Source organism: Canis aureus, chromosome 37 (genome assembly GCF_053574225.1).
Source record: "Canis aureus isolate CA01 chromosome 37, VMU_Caureus_v.1.0, whole genome shotgun sequence".
NCBI lineage: Eukaryota > Metazoa > Chordata > Mammalia > Carnivora > Canidae > Canis > Canis aureus.
Window position 1 is genome coordinate 3,959,488 of NC_135647.1, and position 20,536 is coordinate 3,980,023.

The 20,536-nt window shown below is 42.3% G+C and overlaps 1 protein-coding gene across 8 annotated transcripts in view; it reads left to right on the forward strand.

The window, feature by feature from the left end:
* The first annotated feature begins 2,941 nt into the window (after positions 1-2,941).
* Positions 2,942-20,536, forward strand: part of KIAA0319 (KIAA0319 ortholog) — a 100,237-nt gene continuing 82,642 nt past the window's right edge. For 2 of the 8 annotated variants that reach the window (XM_077886191.1, XM_077886188.1), the window contains exon 1: positions 2,942-3,109. The gene's annotated coding sequence lies outside the window, so the exon portion shown is untranslated. Of the gene's footprint in view, positions 3,110-3,390; positions 3,470-3,730; positions 3,896-16,539; positions 16,766-20,536 lie in introns of those variants that run through there. The other 6 variants (XM_077886189.1, XM_077886190.1, XM_077886192.1 and 3 more) reach the window with 4 other exon arrangements.

The following is a 20,536-nucleotide window of genomic DNA, read 5'->3' on the forward strand; positions in this document are numbered from 1 at the left end:
TGCCCATGATGGGATTGGAGTTTTTTTTTTTTACCTGCTTTCTGTTTCTGGTTCCACTGCTGCTACTCACCTTTGTGTGGAAAAAAACAGCTTCTCTGAAGCTTCTCATCCCACAGAACTACCAAGCACACATTGATGTCCTCAGTATAAAAAAAGGAAAGCCAGTGGGAATAATTAGAATGAGAAGTCACAGAGCCTCATTTTCATCAGAGGTGTCAAAATTAACAACTAAACACCTAAAAAAAGACAAGCCAAATTTATATATATTTCCTTTGTAGTGACAATGGAAAGGAGTTTTTTTTTTTTTTTTTTTGGAAAGGAGATTTATATGTTACTTATTTAATCATTTCAAATGAGAATGCTAATATTTAGCCTACATTATGGAGGCAATAGCTCATTTACATAGGAAAAAGTATATTTTTGACATAAATTGCTTATTCAGGTGGAAGAACAATTGTTGCAAGAACCATACCTTATGTCACACAACAAAAAAAATTAGATGAGTGAAAGGCTAATTATAAAAATAAAATCTATAGTAATGTGTATTAGATTAAATAAAGAATTAAATTGTTTGAAAACCTTGAAAGGAGCGTCATTTATATGACTGCATTCAGGTGAAGTGTTTTCCACTTACTGTTTATAGTGACAAAATCTAAGAAATCAGTTTTAACTGATGTGAACAGGAACAATTAATCACGTTTTAAAAAAAATTATTTTTAAATAATCTCTACACCCAATATGGGGCTTGATCTCACAATCCTGAGGCTGACTGATCCAGCCAGGCACCCCACAAAGTTAATTATATATATATTTTTTTAATTATATATTTTTTAAGTTGGCTCCACGCTGGGTGTGGAGCCCCATGAGTAGCTTGAACTCCCAACCCTGAGATTGAGACCTGAGCTGAGATCAACAAGAGTGGGACTACCCAGGTGCCCCTAAACCATTCCCAACCAATGCAAGAATTAGGAACCTAATAATTTGTGATATCTTGAATTTTTTTTACTTTGGATCTCAAATTTTTCCAGCATAGTAGCTCTGAGTACCTTACTTCCCTTAAGGAAATGCCAACTCAGAATCTCGTATTTATTTCAGTAGGCTAAACACCATCTTTGCCACTGATATGGAATATACTTGAAGCTTGCTAGACCTGTTTCTCCCATCTTCAAAATAGGGTAATTCCGGTCTTTCTTGTACACTGGTAAAACAAATGTCCCAAACAACAGCATATAAACGAGAGCAGATGAAGTCAGAAGAGCTATACTAAGAATACATAATTTTACCTTTAATACTTATTATAGTTTCTGGCATATAGCAAGAGCTCAATAAATGCCCATTAAATGGTGAGGAAAAGTGAAGGATAGTGTCCTAACTAGCGTCCTAGGGAGGCAGACTAACATTTTCATGAAGTACCAAAATAGATTCTAAATTCATTATGTATGTTTCAAAATAGGTGTTCATTGTAATTGCACTGAGTTAAAAAGGTGTTAAAAGTCTAACATTCTGGGCTAAGCCTGTGTATGTCAAAGACCTTTGGGAACAAGCCTGTTTGCATCAGATTTGTTAGTGCAGTGAGAGGGCACTCTGAACGTATTATAGAATGCCAGGTAAGAGGAGAAAGAGAAGTGCCTTTTGTAAGTTTTTTGAAGGATTCTGTGGGGTTCTTGGGATCAGAAATTGGTCCATATTGGTTACTGTTTCTGAGGCAGACTGGAAAAGAAAGGGGTTAATCAGGAATTGGGTTTTTTTTTTTTTTTAAGATTTTATTTATTTATTCCATGATAGTCACAGAGAGAGAGAGAGAGAGAGAGAGAGAGAGAGGCAGAGGGAGAAACAGGCTCCATGCACCGGGAGTGCTAAACCGCTGCGCCACCCAGGGATCCCCCAAGGGATTGGGTTTTGTCATGAGCAGAAGAGAGTAGCATCTGGGCATCACCAAACTGGGTGGGAATCACAAAGCAAAGGGGGCCTCTAGAGCAAGAAAGCAATAGTCATTTACAGAGAGGATTCTTGCATCATTTTATGGCCTGAGTTTAGGAGGTGGGTTTCTTAAGGTTCTTCCAATATCTGGAGAAATTTCTCCTAAAGCATGACTTTGGGAGAAACAGTATTTCCTATTAACTTCTGATTTTCTCTGTGTCTTCTCAGCCTCATCAAATGTCAGGGTTGTGTTTTTCTCTTTTTAGTCCAACTTGATTTCCATTCTTTCAGCCCTGGACAGGTTTTTCTTTCAGTGTTATCATTTAATTCCCACAATCATCCTATATGAGTGCTATTATCTCCATCTTATAATTAAGGAAACTGTTTAGCAGGTCATGTAACTCCTCCAAGGCCTATCCCCTTCCATGGAGAAGCCTAATAGGGGCCTGCTCATGGGGTTTCTGTGACCCAATGCTGTGTATTTCCTAGGCACGGGAAAGTGCTAAGAATGCTCGAGAAATGCCCTGGCTTCCTTTTCTGCCCTGTGTTATCATACCTAGATGCTTGAGTATTTTTATAGTAAGAAAACAATAAACGGGGATGCCTGGGTGGCTCAGTGGTTGAGCGTTTGTCTTTGGCTCAGGTCCTGATCCTGGGGTCCTGGGATGGAGTCCTCCTGCATTGGGGCTCCCCATAGGGAGCCTGCTTCTCCCTCTGCCTGTCTCTGCCTCTCTCTGTGTCTCAAATATAAATAAATAAATACATAAATTAATAAATAAATAAATAGCTTTTTAAAAACCCCAATAAATGCAAGAAAGCCTTTCTTGTGAGTTTTCGTTGGTTCAGGTCATCATCTTCCCATAGATGGAAACGTAGACTAAATACGCTGGAGGCACCTCGTCACTTCAGAACGCATGGAGTTGACGGGGCCCACCCCAGCTCCAGCAAACCTAAGTCAGAAAGTAGCACGTGCTCATGACCTAGCAGGGCCCAGGGAGCTCCCGGGGGGAGTGGCCCCGTGCATGGGGGTGTCTTCGTTCCGCAGACACATTCGCAAAGGATCTTCTTTAACTTAGGTGGTGCGCTCATGGCTTCCTTGAACCACCCTCTTCTGGGCATTAGAAAGAGGCTCCTGTCGCAGGCCGTCTGGGATCACGGAGACAGGACAGGACCTGGAGAGGGAAACGGGGTGAGCGTCCAGGCCGCCTGCCCTCGCGAACGCCCCGGGGATCCACGTCTCCCACCGCGCGGGGGGCGTCGAGCTGGGCCGGGAGCGGGGCCGGGAGCGGGGCCGGGAGCGGGGCGGGGAGCGGGGCCGGGAGCGGGGCAGGGAGCGCGGCTCGGCCCTCGCTGGGGCGCGTGCGCGCGGGTCGCCGTGGTAACGCGCCGGGAAGACGCTGCATCTCGGGCGCGCGCTCCCCCCTCCCGCGGACGCTGCTGCGGGGCCCGCCGGGGGCCCCCGGGCTGTGCGGTTCTCCTTAGACCCCCGCGGGCCCCCGCTGTGCTCGGCGCGGGCGGGCGGCGGCCGGGCTCGGGTTCGGGGCCGGAGGTAAGCGCGCCGCAGCGGTCTACGCGGGCCGGGGCTCGGAGCTGAGTGGCTTCTCCGGGCTCTGGGGCGCGGGGAGGAGGCGAGGGCTTCTGGGCGGGGCGGCCCCCCGCGAGCGCGCGTGTGCGAGTGTGGCCGCGCGCCGCGGCCCGTGGCGACGCCCGGGGGCAGGTGGCGCGCAGGTGCGGCTGGATCCAGGCCCCTGCGGCGCGGGCGGGGGCTGCGGGGCGGGCGCGGGGGGCACGAGGCCGGCGCCGAGCTCGGGAGGCGCGCTTCTGCGGCCCCGCTGCACCCTCCGGGAGGGGCATCCTCGGCCGGGCCGTTGGGCTGTCCCCGAGCAGGGTGGAGGCGGGAAGACTTGCGTCTGTTCCCAGGCTGCCGGATGGCACCGCTGGGACCTGCGGAGTCGCTTTCTGTGAACTTCGGCTGGTGATATTTATGTGATCTGTGCTGTCGCCTGCGAAGTGCGTTCTGTTCGGCACCTTACCGTTAATCGGAAGCTTAAAACCTCTTTTTTTTTTTTTTGCTTAAAACCTCTTCATGGCTTTTCTCTTTCCCTTTGAACTTGCTCCACGGAATGCATATTAATCAAGATAGTAATAACCGAGAGCATCAGCCTGACACTAGGAGAGCCATCCTTCTTTCCGTCGTTCTTGCTCTTCATTATTTGTGGAGAGAAAAGAATATGATGTTCATACTCATGCCCATTTTTATGCTGCTTTCTTCACCTCCGCATTTTTGTTTGCGGGTTAAATGCTAGTGGCTTAAACGGGGCTTAAGTGGAAAAGTTGAATGATGCTTTGGATAATAGAAAAAGCAAATTGTAGGGATCCCTGGGTGGCACAGCGGTTTGGCGCCTGCCTTTGGCCCAGGGCACGATCCTGGAGACCCGGGATCGAATCCCACATCGGGCTCCGGGTGCATGGAGCCTGCTTCTCCCTCTGCCTGTGTCTCTGCCTCTCTCTCTCTCTCTCTGTGACTATCATAAATAAAAAAAATAAAAAAAAAAAAAAGCAAATTGTAGACAACCTTCCTCAAAAAAACAAGAATTTCTGAGGTGAACGTTAATATTTGTTCCTTTATTCCTGAAATGCATGTTCACTGTCTGAACACCCCAGACTGTTTATAACAAGGAGACTGCAATCCTGGAAGCCACTGAAGTTATGGCAAATAGAATTTTTTATTTTTCGTTTATTTTTTTTAATTTTTTTTTTAAATTTTTTATTTATTTATGATAGTCACAGAGAGAAAGAGAGAGAGGCAGAGACACAGGCAGAGGGAGAAGCAGGCTCCATGCACCGGGAGCCCGACGTGGGATTCGATCCAGGGTCCCCAGGATCGCGCCCTGGGCCAAAGGCAGGCGCCAAACCACTGCACCACCCAGGGATCCCTATTTTTCGTTTATTTTTTTACATCATCTTTCATATACATGAGGAAACGTGCACATAACGATTCTGTCACAGACTTCAGAGTCCTAGAGAAAGCTGAATTACTCTGAACTTTGAAAAAGAGAAATGTGAACATATATGAAGACTTTTTAGAACCATAGTAGGCTTGCCATGTATAATGCCAATGCGGGGACTTAATGATCTTTCAGAAAAACAAAAATAAGTCAAAATCTTTACATATTAAAAATTGTCAAAAGAGGGCTTCAGTAACTTCTTAATGCAAAAGAATGGATTTGCTATTAATTTCTCTTGACTTAATTTTTTTTCTAGCCAAGCAGAAAAGATGCATTCTCTTTAAATAAATATGTAGAACCAGACATGACTCTTTCATGTTGGGGGGCAGTTGATATAGATTGCCAGGTCAGGTGGCTTGGGTTTGGTCATGGTTTTGCTACTTTGTGGTTGTGTCACACTTGGCAAATTCCTTAATCCCTCTAAGCCTCAGTTTGTTTATCTGTAAAGTAAGAGTTATAATAGGAATTAAATAAAGTCATACATATAGAAGTACTTTGCTTAGTGCCTGGTATACAGTAACACTTCAATAAAAGTTAGGTATTATTACTCTTTTTTTTTTTTTTTAAGATTTTATTCATTTATTTGTGAGAGAGACACAGAGGCAGAGACAGTGGCAGAGGGAGGAGCAGGTTCTCTGCAGGGAGCCTGATGTGGGACTTGATCCCAGGACTCAGATCATGACCTGAGCCAAAGGCAGATGCTCAACCTCTGAGCCCCCCAAGTGCCCCAGGTATTATTACTCTTGAAATAAGTTTTCTTTTCAGGAAATATTTTCTGTCTTCAGAATAACTTGGCACTGAAAATAGAATTATTTTGATGTGACAAAAGCTAGTTCTGATTTATACTGTCAAACCATAATACAATGCATATTTTTTGCAGTATTGTTATAACAACAAAACAACAATGGTGAATATAATCACAATCCTAAAGGCATATAATTCCAGAAAATTATATTTAATACCACAGGGAAGGAGTTTTGCTTTAGTAGGCCTGGAGTAATTAGTAGGTTCTTGCTCTATTTGTTTTTTTAAATCTGTATTTTTAGAGACTATCCATGTGAATTCAATAGCAAGAGATTATTTTCTTTCCTTTTTTAAAATTTTTATTTATTTATTTATGAGACACACACACACACACACACACACACACAGTGGCAGAGACACAGGCAGAGGGAGAAGCAGGCTGCATGAAGGGAGCCTGATGCAGGACTCGATTCTGGGACTCCGGGATCACGCCCTGAGTCAAAGGCAGACATTCAACCACTGAGCCACCCAGGCATCCCTATTTTATTTACTTCTATTAAGCAGTTAAAATGGTTGGACCAAAATAACATCTATTTTTGCATCATTTTTCAGTCTTTTAACAATAGGTGTTTGAGTTTCAGAGCAAAGCTTCTTAAAGAAATAATATACAGATAGATAAAGATACAGTGTTGGATTTTTAGCTCTGTTGCCTTCCAAATAACCTTGGTAGAATTACATTATCTAGCTGCATATTTTTTTCCTGAATTTCAAAACAAGCAAGGAATCCTAGTAAACATCTATTCAATTTAAGCAGTGTAGCTAGAATATGGGCCTCAAAATGAATTTTATTTATATTTTTAAATTCTTTAAAAAAGATTTTACCTAGTTTTTTTTTTTTTCAAAGATTTTATCTATTTATTCATGAGACACACACAGAGAGAGAGAGAGAGAGAGAGAGAGGCAGACACACAGAGGGAGAAGCAGGCTCCCTGCAGGAGCCTGACGCAGGACTCCATCCCACTGAGCCACCCAGGCGTTCCTTATCTATTTATTGGACAGAAAGAGGAGAGCTAGAAAGGGAGAGAACATCAGCAGGGGGAGGGGCAGAGTTGAAGAAGCAGGCTCCCTGCTGAGCAGAGCACCCGACTGGGGCACCATCCCAGGACCCTGAGATCTTGACCTGAGCCAAAGGCAGATGCTTAACCACCTGAGCCACCCATACGCTCTTCAAAATGAATTTTTAAAGGTGGAATCATTCCATGCCATAATTTAAAGCATCATAATCCTGAGAATCAAGGGGAAATTAACTCGTGTTGCTACCCACAATTTTATGTATTATGTTTTGCAGTATGTTTTTCATGTGGTAAGGAGGTACAGATCGAATCCCTGCTGCTTAGCTAGTCTTTATTTTCTTACGCTGGGGTTTTTTTTTTTTTTTTAAGATCTTATTTATTTATTCATGAGAGACACAGAGACAGGCACAGACACAGGCAGAGGGAGAAGCAGGCCCCATGCAGGGAGCCTGACATGGGACTCGATCCCAGGTCTCCAGGATCATGCCCTGGGCTGAAGGTGGCCCTAAACCCAGGCTGCCCCACGAGGGCTTTTGTATCCACTGCCATGCTGCGCCAGCTCTTCCCAAATCTGGAGAAACCTTTTTTGACCTTATTATACTAGTCTTCTTCCACTCAGTTGGCCATTCTCACTTTTTTTTAAAGATTCATATATTTATTTTAGGGGTAAGGGGCAGAAAGACGGAGAGGGAGCACCTGAAGTAGGCTCCACGAGGAGCATGGAGCAGTTTGGTGCTATATCTCACAACCCTTAGATTATGACCTGAGCAGAATCAGTCAGACGCTTGACCATTACAGCAGCCCAGGTGCCCCTCTGTGGTTTTATTTCTAATTGCACAAGTCATGATTTGGATCTCTTAAACTATGCCCTTAAAAGAAATCCTCCTGGAGCACCTGGGTGGCTTACTCGGTTGAGCATCTGCCTTGGACTGAGGTCATGATCCTGGGGTCCTGGGATTGAGTTCCGAGTCAGGCTCCCTGCTCAGCAGGAAGTCTACTACTCTCTCTCCCTCTCTCTCCTCTCAAATAAATAAATAAAATCTTAAAAACTTTTAAAAAGGGCAGCCCCAATGGCCCAGAGGTTTGGTGCCACCTTCAGCCTGGGGTATGATCCTGGACACCTGGGATCGAGTCCCATGTCGGGCTCCCTGCATGGAGCCTGCTTCTCCTTCTGCCTCTGTCTCTGCCTCTCTCTCTCCCTCTCTCTCTCAATCTTTCTCTCTCTCTCTCTCTCTGTCTGTCATGAATAAACAAATAAAATCTTAAAAAAAAAAGTTAAAAAAAATCCTCCTGTACTGTTGCTTTATTGTGTTTATCTTCTCTCTTCCCTGTAGTCTTTGTCACCACTGCAAACATACTTCTCTGTAGTGTCCTCTTGGTATACTTTTACCTCCCGTTCTTGCCCTCACTTGTTACATCAGCCACCTCTCCTTACTGGTACTGGTTTGTTCCCTAGTGGGTAGTACATTTTTTAGGGTGCTCGTCTTCAGTGGGAATCATTTTTCTGGTGGAGTTCCATGTGCTTTCTACTGGGAAACTGACCCTCTGGACAGGTTTTGCAGTGCATATGCCTTAAAGTTTAGCCTTGCATTAATAAAAGACTTGTTGTTATATATGCATATGCTCCATTTAGCCTGGACATAGAGGTACTGGGTTGTCCAAGCAGAGTCCCCATGAGGGGGTGTGACTTGACAGTCCTGGGTTGCCTCAGCATGCCTCAGGCTTCTTCTGGCCCCTGTTTATTAGTCTTTCTAGGCTGCACTGACACTTGTGAGGCTCTTCATAATATCTCATAATGTTGGTAGATGTCCACCGTCCTTCCTACTGCACCTGCCAACAAGATGCCACAGATTCAGGAGATTAAAACAAGACCCATTTGTTAGCATGAATTAGGGTCTCCCTGGACCCACTGCAGGTTACCAGCTGAGTGCATTCTCATCTGGAGGCTGTGGGGGAGACGCTACTTCCAAGCTTATTCAGGTTGTTGGCAGAAGCCAGTCCCCTGTGCTTATAGGACTGAGATCCGCCTTCCCTGCCAGCTGTCCCTTGTGGTTGCTCTCAGCTCCTTGAGGCGGCTCTCAAGTTCTTTCCAGATAACGCCCTTCATCGTCAAAGCCAGCAACAGAATATTTCTATCAATGTCTCCCTTCCTGTTAACAGAGAGAGATAACTGGTTTACATGGCTCGAATGATAGGTTAGGATTACTCCGATGGTCTCCCTTAGAGCCAACTGATTTGTGACCTTAATTATATCTGCAAAATCATCTTTGCCAGGAATCATAACATAATTACGGGAGTAACACCCAGGGATGAGTGTCACCAGGCCACCTTTGAATTTTGCCTGTCACACTTGCTGATGGCTCTCTATCTGATTGTTTTACCAACTGCACGTTTGAGCTGCGGTCAACCTTGTGTTTTAATCTTCACCGTGTTGCTCCTTTTTTGGTCTTGGTAGCTCTGGTAATATTACTTGTACATCTTTTGTCAACCTTGACAGATTATAGCTTCTCTAGAACACGGATTATACCGCAAAAAAGACTGCAGCAGGTGAAACAAGACTTTGTGGTATAAAACTCACTCGGCCTGGAGCTGTGTGTGTTTCGAGGAGAGAGAGAGAGAGAGAGAGAGAGAGAGTTTGTGTGTGTGTGTCCCGCCTGGCCATTTGTCTTTTGGAAGGAAGGTCCCATGCTGGTGCCAGGCTAGTCTCCAGCCACCCGGCCTTGTTCGTCTTTGTATTCATAACAGGTGTTAACGCTTTTTGGAGAATACTTTTTAATTCTGTGGAACTTGCATGTTTTTGTGTCTTTCATAGTATTTAATTCTTTAATTGACCGAACTTACTTTGGTCTCTGCATTTGAAACCAAATTGTTTTCCCTCCTTCTTTTTTTCCCCACTTTTATTTTGTTAGTCTTTTGAAGATTCCTCCTCATTAGTCATGTATAGTTGTCACGATAGCATTGATTAAGTCATAATTCCCATCCCACTGTTTTGGGGTTGTGGGTTTTTTGTTTTGCTTTGATTTGCTCCTAATTTGTTATAGAGTAAGACACAGTGAAAAGTCATTTTAATTCTCATAATTTAGGGACACTGGGGTGGCTCAGCAGTTGAGCGTCTGCCTTTGACTCAGGTCATGATCCTGGAGTTCTGGGATCAAGTCCCACATCGGGCTTCCTGCAGGAAGCCTCCTTCTCCCTCCACCTGTGTCTCTGCCTCTCTCTGTGTCTCTCATGAATAAATAAATAAAATCTTTAAAAATAATAATTCTTATATTTTAGATGGGTTTTGTTTAATAATGAATATTAGAGTCTACCTTTGCTTTTTCTTCTAATTCCCCAAACATCCTTATATATTTTTGTTTGTTTATTTTTTGGCAAATGAATATTATTTTTTTTAATTTTTAATTTTTTTTAAATTTATGATAGTCCCAGAGAGAGAGAGAGAGAGAGGCAGAGACATAGGCAGAGGGAGAAGCAGGCTCCATGCACCGGGAGCCTGATGTGGGATTCGATCCCGGGTCTCCAAGATCGCGCCCTGGGCCAAAGGCAGGCGCCAAACCGCTGCGCCACCCAGGGATCCCCAAATGAATATTATTAAGTACTTTAAAGCACTCTGCTGAGTTTTGATTCATACTCCATTTCTATGTGAACCTAACACATGGTCGTCTTTGACGTCTGTTATCCTCCTAGGGAAAACTGTCTCACCCAGCATACTCATTCCTTCTGTTTTCTCTCTTGGTATCATCTTTGTAATTGTGTTGAAAACCAGATTCTCGGGCAGCCTGGGTGGCTCAACAAACTTTGAACAATTCAAAGAACAAACTTTTTTCTTTGAACCGGTGTGGTTCTTAGAAAGCTGACAGAGGAGAGGTTTTTCCTCTGCCTGTGTTTTCTCCTGCTCTTCCCTGATCTGCCCTTTGGGGCCCCACACAATCTACTCCCAGCTCCATTCCACACCATTGCCCTTCCTGTGTTTAAAACCCAATGCTGGATCGTGTTTTCCTTAATTCTTCTTGATCTCCTAATAGGGCATCATTTTATACTGTAATTGTAAAGCATTATCTCTGTTGCCAGTTAAGTCCTGGTAATCCTCTGTGTTGATTGGCGCAGGTTTTCTTTTCTCTTTTTTTTTAAGATTTTATTTATTTATTCATGAGAGACACAGACAGAGGGAGGCAGAGATACAGGCAGAGGGAGAAGCAGGCTCCCTGTAGAGAGCCTGAAGTCCCAGGACCCCGGGATCACACCCTGAGCCAAAGGCAGATGCTCAACCACTGAGCCACCCAGGTGCCCCTGGCACAGGTTTTCTAGAACTTGTTTTACTTTTTCGGCTTCTAGTGGAAAAAGAGTATAGAATATGATAAAAAAAAAAATTGCCAAGTTTTTACATTCTTGGTTTAGCCCCTCGCTGAATGGATTGTCTAGATTTCCTTCCATTTCCTTTGTCTGCTGGTGAAGAATGTGGGGCCTGCTAGTTCCTCGTAGGTGCAGCCGCAGCATGGTCTCTCCTGCAGGTACTTTGAGCTATGTCCAACCCATACCTCTCTCCAGGCCCTGGCAGGTCAGGGGTAAAGGGGTGTGACCCTCGAACAGTTCATCACCTGGTTTGTCGGGGGAAAGTGCTGGAAGTGAGAAAGATCCGGGCTGACTCTTTATTTCTACGTTCCCCTACTATTGAAAACTTCGAGGCTCGTTTTGGAAAAACTGCAAACTAACCTCTGTCTGGTGAGCCACAGAATTTCAGCCAATTCAATCAGAACATTCTGTACACCTTTGAGGATCACAGTCTCTGTCTTACCTCTAAGATTGTTATTGGGAGGCTCAGATAATATGGAGTATGTAAAATTACCTTGTGAATATAAGCCCTATTATAAATGGCTGTCATATTGATGTGGTAGTGATAAGTATTACAAGCCATTAATTTCCTTGTTGTTAGAAAGATTAATAGCTGGCAATATTCTACTTTCTTTCCTTTGCTATCATAGGAAATAAATGAACAATTATTTAGTTCATGCCAGAAACTTAATTTATTTTTTAGAGATTGTATTTTTAAGTAATCTCTATACCAAACATGGGACTCAAACTCATGACCCTGAGATCAAGAGTCACATGCTCTACTGAATGAGCCAGTCGGGTGCCCCCAGGAAGTTAAATTGTAAAGGAAAAGTTTTTGGCTAGCTAATCACAGGTCTGCTAATAAATAGAATTAAAGATTGAACATTCTCCAAATTGGCGAATGATTTGCCAGATTGAAAAGTTTAGTAAAGAAGTGAAGGAAAAACCCTACTCTGCCCTTCAAGATTAAGAATTAAATTGATAAGGGAGAGATTAACAGGAGAAAAAAATCCAAGTTTTATGACCTGTGCATATGGAGGCTCAATAGTGAAATTGACACCTAAAGAAATGACCAAAGCAGGCAGCTTTATAGTTTTTAGACAAGAGTGGATAAATCTTTGAGAAATTGATAGGAGAAAGAAAACTTAATTTTGAGAGCTTTAGTTAGCAAGGAGTTCTAAACGGAATTTGGGCTGGGGTCGTAAATTAGTAAACAGTAACAAGGGGTGTTTATACAGCCTTCTGAGCTCTAAATTTCCTGTCTCTGGTGCTGAGGATGTCTCCTTTACCTCTTGGTACAGAGAGGGCACCTTTCAGACAGGAGATTTATTTCCGGCTTTCAGGGGGATGGAGAAAGTTCTGAGTGTCCTGGTTGCATAGGCTGTCTCTTAAGTAACCTTTATTTAAAACAATCAACATGACAGAGTGACACATTTTGGGGCAGCCCACCATGGGACCCTACAGAAATCACCAGCTGTGTTCAGAATTTGACACAAAGCAGGTTCACTTTCATTGACACCCAAAGCACTGAGCCCCCAGACCTGGCTGTCACCCAGTACTGATGGGACTTTCCTGCATGGTCACCTGCCTGCCCTCGCTGGGTGGTCAAGAGGTGCTAATTAAATTTCATAGCACAGAACAGAGCATTTGCTTAGGTAGCAGGGATGATCCCATTAGGTAAGAATTCAATTTAGGAGAAATAAAAATGCTGAGCCAATTGAAAGCTAAGCTATTCCCATAGTTAGGGAGATTATTTAAAGCCCCATGATGTACACTCAAGGTTTTACCTGCTGGAATTACTCTTCTTAATGTAGGAGCAGTGTCTCCAGGAGCATAAATCTGGTGTTATTTACAGACTAAGGGCTGTGAGGCCAGTGTCTTAATTTTGCAGCAGTTTAGAGATGGTAAAATATTTGCTGTAGCGGTTGGCCAATTGCTGCATAAATAAACAAACAAACGTTTTCTTACCTTTTCTTCCAATGTATACCCTATCATTAAATGTTGTCTCTCTGTCCTGTGAATTGTTCTTTAATTTTTTTTCATTTTTTAAAGATTTTATTTATTTGTTCATGAGAGACAGAGAAAGGCAGAGACATAGGTAGAGGGAGAAGCAGGCTCCGTTGTGGGAGCCGGATGCGGGACTCATCCTAGGGCCCCTGGGATCACAACCTGAGCCAGAAGGCAGACGCTCAACCACTGAGCAACGCAGGGGTCCCATGAATTGTTCTTTTATCTGATTTATCCAGTCACGCCCACAACGAGCAGGAAATTACTGTGTTCGGTTCTAGCACTGCTGCTGCTTTGATTCCCTGAATCCAAGACATGTAGGTGATAAACCCATGGCCTGCAACCATCCCTGAGTTTGGAGGCTGCCTCTCAGCAAAGACAGATTCTGTCATAGTGACTTAAGTCCAGGAGGAAGAATAATAAAAAGAAAGCATCCATGGTAGCCTCAGTGGCTAAGTTAAAACAGAAACACAGACCTGTCTTGGTTGAGCTTCCTTGATCTGAAAAGCAGGAGTTTGTCCCTTGAGCTTTGTTAGTCTGTAAACCACAAAGGGGACAATGTATTCATACAGCCTGTACGCCCTGTCAGGAAATGCTGTCCAGCAGTTGCATCTGGGCACATGAGACGAGGCTCCTTTGGGAAGCTTTCCTTTTCCTTGGGCAAGAGAGCTGCAACTGGTTTTCTGAGCCCGCAGAGGCATTTCACTCCAGCATTATCTATATAGTCAAAAATCAGAAACAATCTTAATGGTTTAGCAATCAGGAAATTAGTGAAGTAAATTATAATAATCACCTCAGTGGAATGCAGCGTAATAACAAAAAAGAATAAATATGCAGAATGTAACAGTGAAGAGTCATTTTTGTGATAGAAGAGTATTAATCTGATAGTTTTGGTAATGTATATGTATACATATTGAATAAATCAAAGGAGAGCCTAAAAGAAGAAGATAGTCATTCATTAGCACGATTTGATTATAACCTTTTTAGTGTACATTTTTGTTATGCTGGTTTTTTTAAATTTCTTAATTTTTAAAAGATTTTATTTATTTATTCATGAGAGACACACAGAGAGAGAGAGAGGCAGAGACATAGGCAGAGGGAGAAGCAGGCTCCATGCAGGGAGCCCGACATGGGGCTCGATCTCGGGTCTCCAGGATCACAGCCTGGGCTGAAGGCAGCGCTAAACCGCTGAGCCCCCCGGGCTGCCCTGTTATGCTGTTTAAATCATTATTTATTTCATCCATTTAGACTCTGTCCAGGCAGTGCACCAGAGCTCATGGACATAGATTCAACCAATAAAAGGCCATTCTTCTTGGGTATACCTCTTCTGGGTTTGGCAATATGGAATTTTTAAAAATCATACTTCTTCCCTTGATCAAAATTTTTAGCTTAGATATAACACAGCAGGAAGGGACAGCCACAGTTCAGTGTCATCATTTCAAAAACTGGTAGCAGCCATGGTAAAGCATCTCTGTTGAACACCTACAATTCAGGCCACAAGGAATCATATCCTGGAATAGATGTTTCACATGTTCCGAGGTCCTTTGTCATTGATGCCACTTCGGTTCTGTCTTGGCCTGCAGAGATGAAAGAAAACCCCCAGTATCTGAAGGCCAGAGTTACTCTTTCTTCCAAAATATCCCAAGATATTTGTCCTTTTTCACCTCTACACTTAGAGAATGCTCTCTGTTCTTGGTATTCCATGGGTTAGGATAAAGTGGCAAATTTCAGAAAGCCTATCTTTTTAAAAGTACAAAGGATGATGTTCTGGGTTGGATTGTGTCCCCTCAAAAAGATATGGTGAAGGCCTAACTTCTCTGCCTGTGGAATGTGACTTTATTTGGAAATAGAGCCTCTGCAGGTGTAATTGAGTTAAGGTGAGGTCATTAGGGCAAGTCCTTAATCAAGTAGGACTGAGGGGCTTATAGGAAGAGGGAAATCTGGACGCAGAGGCACACAGGGAGGATACCACAAGACAACAGAGGCCGAGGTGGGAGTGATGTCACCGAGGTGGGAGGGACTGCCAGCCTGCACCAGGAGGAGAGGAGGCATTCTGGTCAGTCTGCTGACATCTCAGTTTCAGACTTCTGGCCTCTGGAACTGTGTGTGATGGGATGTATTTCTCCTGTTTTAAGGCACCTGGTTTGTGGCACTTTGTTACAGCAGCCCTAGGAAACTGACACACATGGTAAAATGCAAGGATCAGGATCGTATTAAATAAATACCTACTTTGGTGAGTACCTAATGAGGACATAGAAGTGGGGAAGGCATTATGGCCCTTGGCCAGGCTTTTAATAAGAACTTGGGAAAGGGTGGCTTTATGGCTCAGGACATGATCCCAGGGTCCTGGGATCAGCAGGGAGCCTGCTTCTCCCTCTCCCTTTGCTGCACCCCCTGCTGGTGTCGCTCACTCTCTCTCTCTCTCTCTCTCTCTCTCTCTCATAAGTAAATAAAATCTTTAAAAAAAGAAAAGCATATCATTTCCCCCATTAAAAAAAAGAAAAAAGGAACCTGGAGGTTGATTTTATGTTTCATAACTTCTGTATGAATCAAGTACAACATATTAAAATTCAAGCAATTTAAAGAAGAGTTAACTTCAAGGCCAGGAGACAGGAAAACAGAGGGTTGTTTAGAAAAATTATTGCATTGAAAGCAAAGAAAAATAAAAAGTGAAAATTAAAATACAAGACATGTCCAACCAGTGCTTACTGTAAAACGTGTTAGACTTGAGATGCCAGGGTGGCTCAGTGGTTGAGTGTCTGCCTTCGTCTCAGGCGTGATCCCACGGTCCTGGGATCGAGTCCCACATCAGGCTCCCTGCATGGAGCCTGCTTCTCCCTCTGCCTGTGTCTCTGCCTCTCTCTCTGTGTCTCTCACGAATAAATAAATAAAGTTTTCTTAAAAAAAAAAAAAGTCAGACTTTATAAAGGCAAAACTCCACTAATTTATTCAGATAGGAAGTTCAGATTTTTAGGAAGCCGGATGCCAGCATGTGTTTCATTGCAAATGTTCCACAGTGGCTACTAATGCCTTCCCGCACTGCCTGTTTTCCCCCACTATTCTGGTGAATTTTTATGCTGTTATTTATGGTCTTTAGTGCTTTCTGAATAGTGACTATAAATGACCCACAAAATTAAATGTTCCTCTTCCAGATCATCTGTGGGTACTAAAAGTTTGTCAGATGATTGTACGTCTTTTAAGACGGTGGCTATCGGAACTAGCAGATAGATGGCTGGAAGTTGCAACCTCTTCCCCACCTACAGAGTAGCCAGATGCCCTTGGTCCTTGATGTAAAGCCACATTTTCAGGCTCTGTATCCTGTTGGTTTCTTAATTCTGCCAAGCGCACAGTCAGACCTGGGAAGGCTCTTTGCTCTGGGTCCTCAGGGTGTCACTCGTCCCTTCTTCCTGATCTGTGTCAGACAGTGACCGTTCGTGTCTTCAGGGAGGAAGGGAAGAAAGCGGCAGGCGGGAGGGCAGAAGCGAGGGAGGGGAAGAAGCGTGTTCACCCAGACCTAACCACCCTCTCTCCAAGTTATTCTCACTGTGGTTCCCTCCCCGGTTGTGACGGAGTCTGAGTCCTCGGCAGGAATTTTGAGCTTCACCCGGGCCTCCCACTGGAATACAAGCTCCTCAAGGGAACGAGATCAGCAGAACCTAGAATGCTGCCTTGCATATGGAGGTGCTCAATACACTTTCTTCTTTTTTTTTTTTTTCAGGATTTATTTATTTGGCAGAGGGTGAGCAAAGTGAGCACAAGCGGGGCCGGGGGCAGAGGGAGAGGGAGAGGGAGAGGGAGAAGCAGACTCCCTGCTGAGCGGGGAGCCCCAGACAGTGGCTGAGACCATGACTCCAGCTGAAGGCAGACGCTTAACCAGCTGAGCCGCCCAGGCGCCCCAGTACACTTTCTTTTAAATAAGAGCTGTATTGAGATACATTTTCATACCATGAAATTCACACTTTTAAAGTATATAATTTGGTAGCTTTTAGTATATGCAAGATATCTATACGTCACCCTATCTGATTTCAGAAATCTTCATCACTTCATTAAAGAAACCTCATACCCACTAAGCTGTCCATCCTGTCAGTCCCAGTCGCCATAATTTACTGTCTATTTTTATGGATTTGCCTATTCTGGACACTTCATATAAATGGGATCACACAATATATATGAGGCTTTTTGTGACTGGCTCTTTTCACTTGACACAGTGTTATTAGGATTTATCCCTGTTGTAGTATGTACCACATCTCTTTTATGGCCAGTAACATTCCATTGTATGGAATATAGCACTATATATCACATTCTGTTTATCCATTCTTTTTTTTTTTTTTTTTTTTTTTTTTTAGATTTTATTTATTTATTTAGAGAGAGTACAAGTGTGAGCAGGGGGAGAGGTAAAGGTAAGAGGGAAAGAGAGACAGAATAGGAGTGCCTGGGTGGCTTAGTAGTCAAGCATCTGCCTTCAGCCCAGGGCATGATCCTGGAGTCCCAGAATTGAGTCGCACATTGGGCTCCCTGCATGCAGCCTGCGTCTTCCTCTGCCTTTGTCTCTGCCTCTCTGTGTGTGTGTGTCTCATGAATAAATAAGTAAAATCTTAAAAAGAGAGAGAGAGAGAGAATCTTGAGCAGACTCCATGCTGAGCACAGAGCCCCATGTAGGACTCAATCACATGATGACCCTGAGATCATGACCTGAGCCAAAACCAGGAGTTGGATGCTTAACCCACCAGGGCTCCCCTGTTTATCTGTTATTAAGTTGGTATACATTGGGTTATTTCTACTTTCTGGCTACTGTGAATAATGCTACTATGAACATTCCTGTATAGGTTTTTGTGTGGACATATATTTCCAATTCATAGGAATGGAATTAGTAACTGTGCTTAACTGTTCGAGGAAGGACCCAAACTGTTTTCCAAAGGGCCTATACCATCTTACATCCTCACCAGCAATGTGCAAGGGTTCTGGAATCTTCACATCTTCCACAGTAGTTATGGTCTGTCTTGTTTATTATAGATATTTGATGATAACTATCTTGGTGGGTATGAAATGGTATCTCATTGTAGTTTGGCCTTGCATTTCTCTCATGACTAATAATATTGAGCATCTTTTTATGTGCTTTTTGGTCAATTTTGTATCTTCTTTGGAGTAATGTCTACTCTGTATATTCTGTGCCTATTTTTTTAACTGGGCTATTTGTCCTTTTGCTGTTGAGTTGTAATTCTGGGTAGAAATCTTTTATCAAATATATGGCCCGTAAATATTTCCTGCCTTCTGTCAGTTGTGTTTTCATATTCTTGATAGTGTGGTTTGAAACCTAAATGTTTAAAATTTTGGTGAATTCTATTTTATCTAGTTTTCCTTTTGTTATGTGTGCCTTGGGTACCATAACTAGGAAACCATTGGCTAATCCAAGGTCACAAATATATATATATGTTTTCTTCCAAGAGTTTTAGAGGTCTTTGATTCATTTCAAGTTAATATTTGTATATGGTGTGAGGTAGGGGTCCAACTTCATTCTTTTGCATGTGACTATCCAGTTTTCCCAGAACCGTTTATTGAAAAAACTGTTCTTTCCTTATTGAATTGTTCTAGCACCTTCGTTGAATATTTGCTGACTAGAAATGTAAGGGTTTATTTCTGAATTCTCGGTTTTATCCCATTTAAGTATTTTTCTGTCTTTATGCCAGTGCCACATAGTCTCGATTACTATAGTTTTATACTAAGTTTTTAAATTGGGAAGTGTGAATCCTTCAACCTTATTCTTTTTTCCCCCCAGATTTTCTTGGGCTATTTTGGGTACCTTGTATTTCTGTATGAATCTTATAATCAATTTCTGAAAAAAAAAAGACAGTCATGTTTTTGATAGGAATTGTGTTGAATCTTTAGATCAGTTTGGGAAATATTGCTATCTTAATCATATTCAGTACTCCATAAAATAGGTTATCTCTTCATTTAGATCTTCTTTAATTTCAAATACTTTATAGTTTTCATTGTACAAATTTTACACTTTGTTGCAATCTATTACAGAATATTCATTATGATGCTATTATAAATAGAATTGTTTTTTTAATTTTATTTTTGCTTGTTCATTGCTATAGAAATACAACTCACTCATATATATTGATCTTCTATCTTGCAACCTTGCTAAACTCTAATAGTATTTTCATAGACTCCTTAAGATTTTCTGTATGTAAGACTGTATCATCTGCAAATAGATATAGTGTTACTTCTTTCTTTCAAATCTGGATACTCTTATTTTACTTTCTCTCTAATGTCCCACCTAGAATGTCTCCTACAGTGTGGAATACAAGTAGAGAGTGCAGATGTCCAATCTTGTTCCTGATCTTAAAGGAAAAGCTTTCATCTTTCACTATTAAATATGATATTGGTGATGAGTCTTCATAGATTCTGTTTACCAAGTTGAGGAATCAATAAGCATTTGAAAATGAATAAATTTTTATATAGTCATTTATATATTCTTTACACATTTTGCATTTTGGGTCTTATTAATAAAGCTATTCCTAATCAGAGTTAATAAAGCTATTTCTGTAATACTTTCTTTTAATCTTAAAACTTAGTGTTTCACAGTAAGGTCTGTAATTCATCTAAAATTTATTTTGTATATGGTATGAGATTGACATAGTAACTTTTTATCATTTCTCTAGAAAGCCAGTTTTCTGCCACTATTTTTATTCTCCTTCTACTTGGTGGACAATTTGATAGAAACACAAAAGGGATACAGGAGTTGTTACAGGATGCTGTGCTTTACAATTCTCAAGGCTGAGCACAGCTTTGAGTCATGTGGCAAAGGACCCCAGGTTCATTGTTCCTTCTAAACTGATGGAAATCAGGAGGAAGCCAGGGCTTCACTTACAACTTCCAAATCTCTCTTGAGTGTATTTCAGTGGTTCTAAATTGCATTCAGAATCCTAAGTGCAAGGAAGTCTGAGCAACATGATTTTTACATTTCCATCTCTACTCTGTGAAGGGATGTATGAAGATGTGCAAGTAGATTCTAGTGTCAGGGTTTTTCAATTTATCTTCAAAGGGTTATCTTCTGTTGTCTTTTCCACCATTTCCCCTTCTGCATTGCACTGTTTCTCATGGATCAGGTCATTCATCTTTATTTCTCAGATTCCCTTTTGATTTTGCTAGAGTACCCCCTCAAGGAAGTTTTTTTATCAGTGTAAATGTGATAATATTCTGAGTTTTCAAATGTCCAAAAATGTATTAATTTTACCTTCACATCTGGCTGATAGTTTTGTGCAATGAAGAGATTCAAAGTTGTTTTTACTTAGAGTTTGGTATTGCATTTAGAAATAGAATGTTACTCTGAATTCTGCTGTTTGGGGATGATAACCTATTTCTTTCTCTAAGGAAGATTTTAGAATATTTTCTTTCGGAGTTCTCAAATTTTATGAAGATGCCTGGGTCATCCATCACGCTTATTAT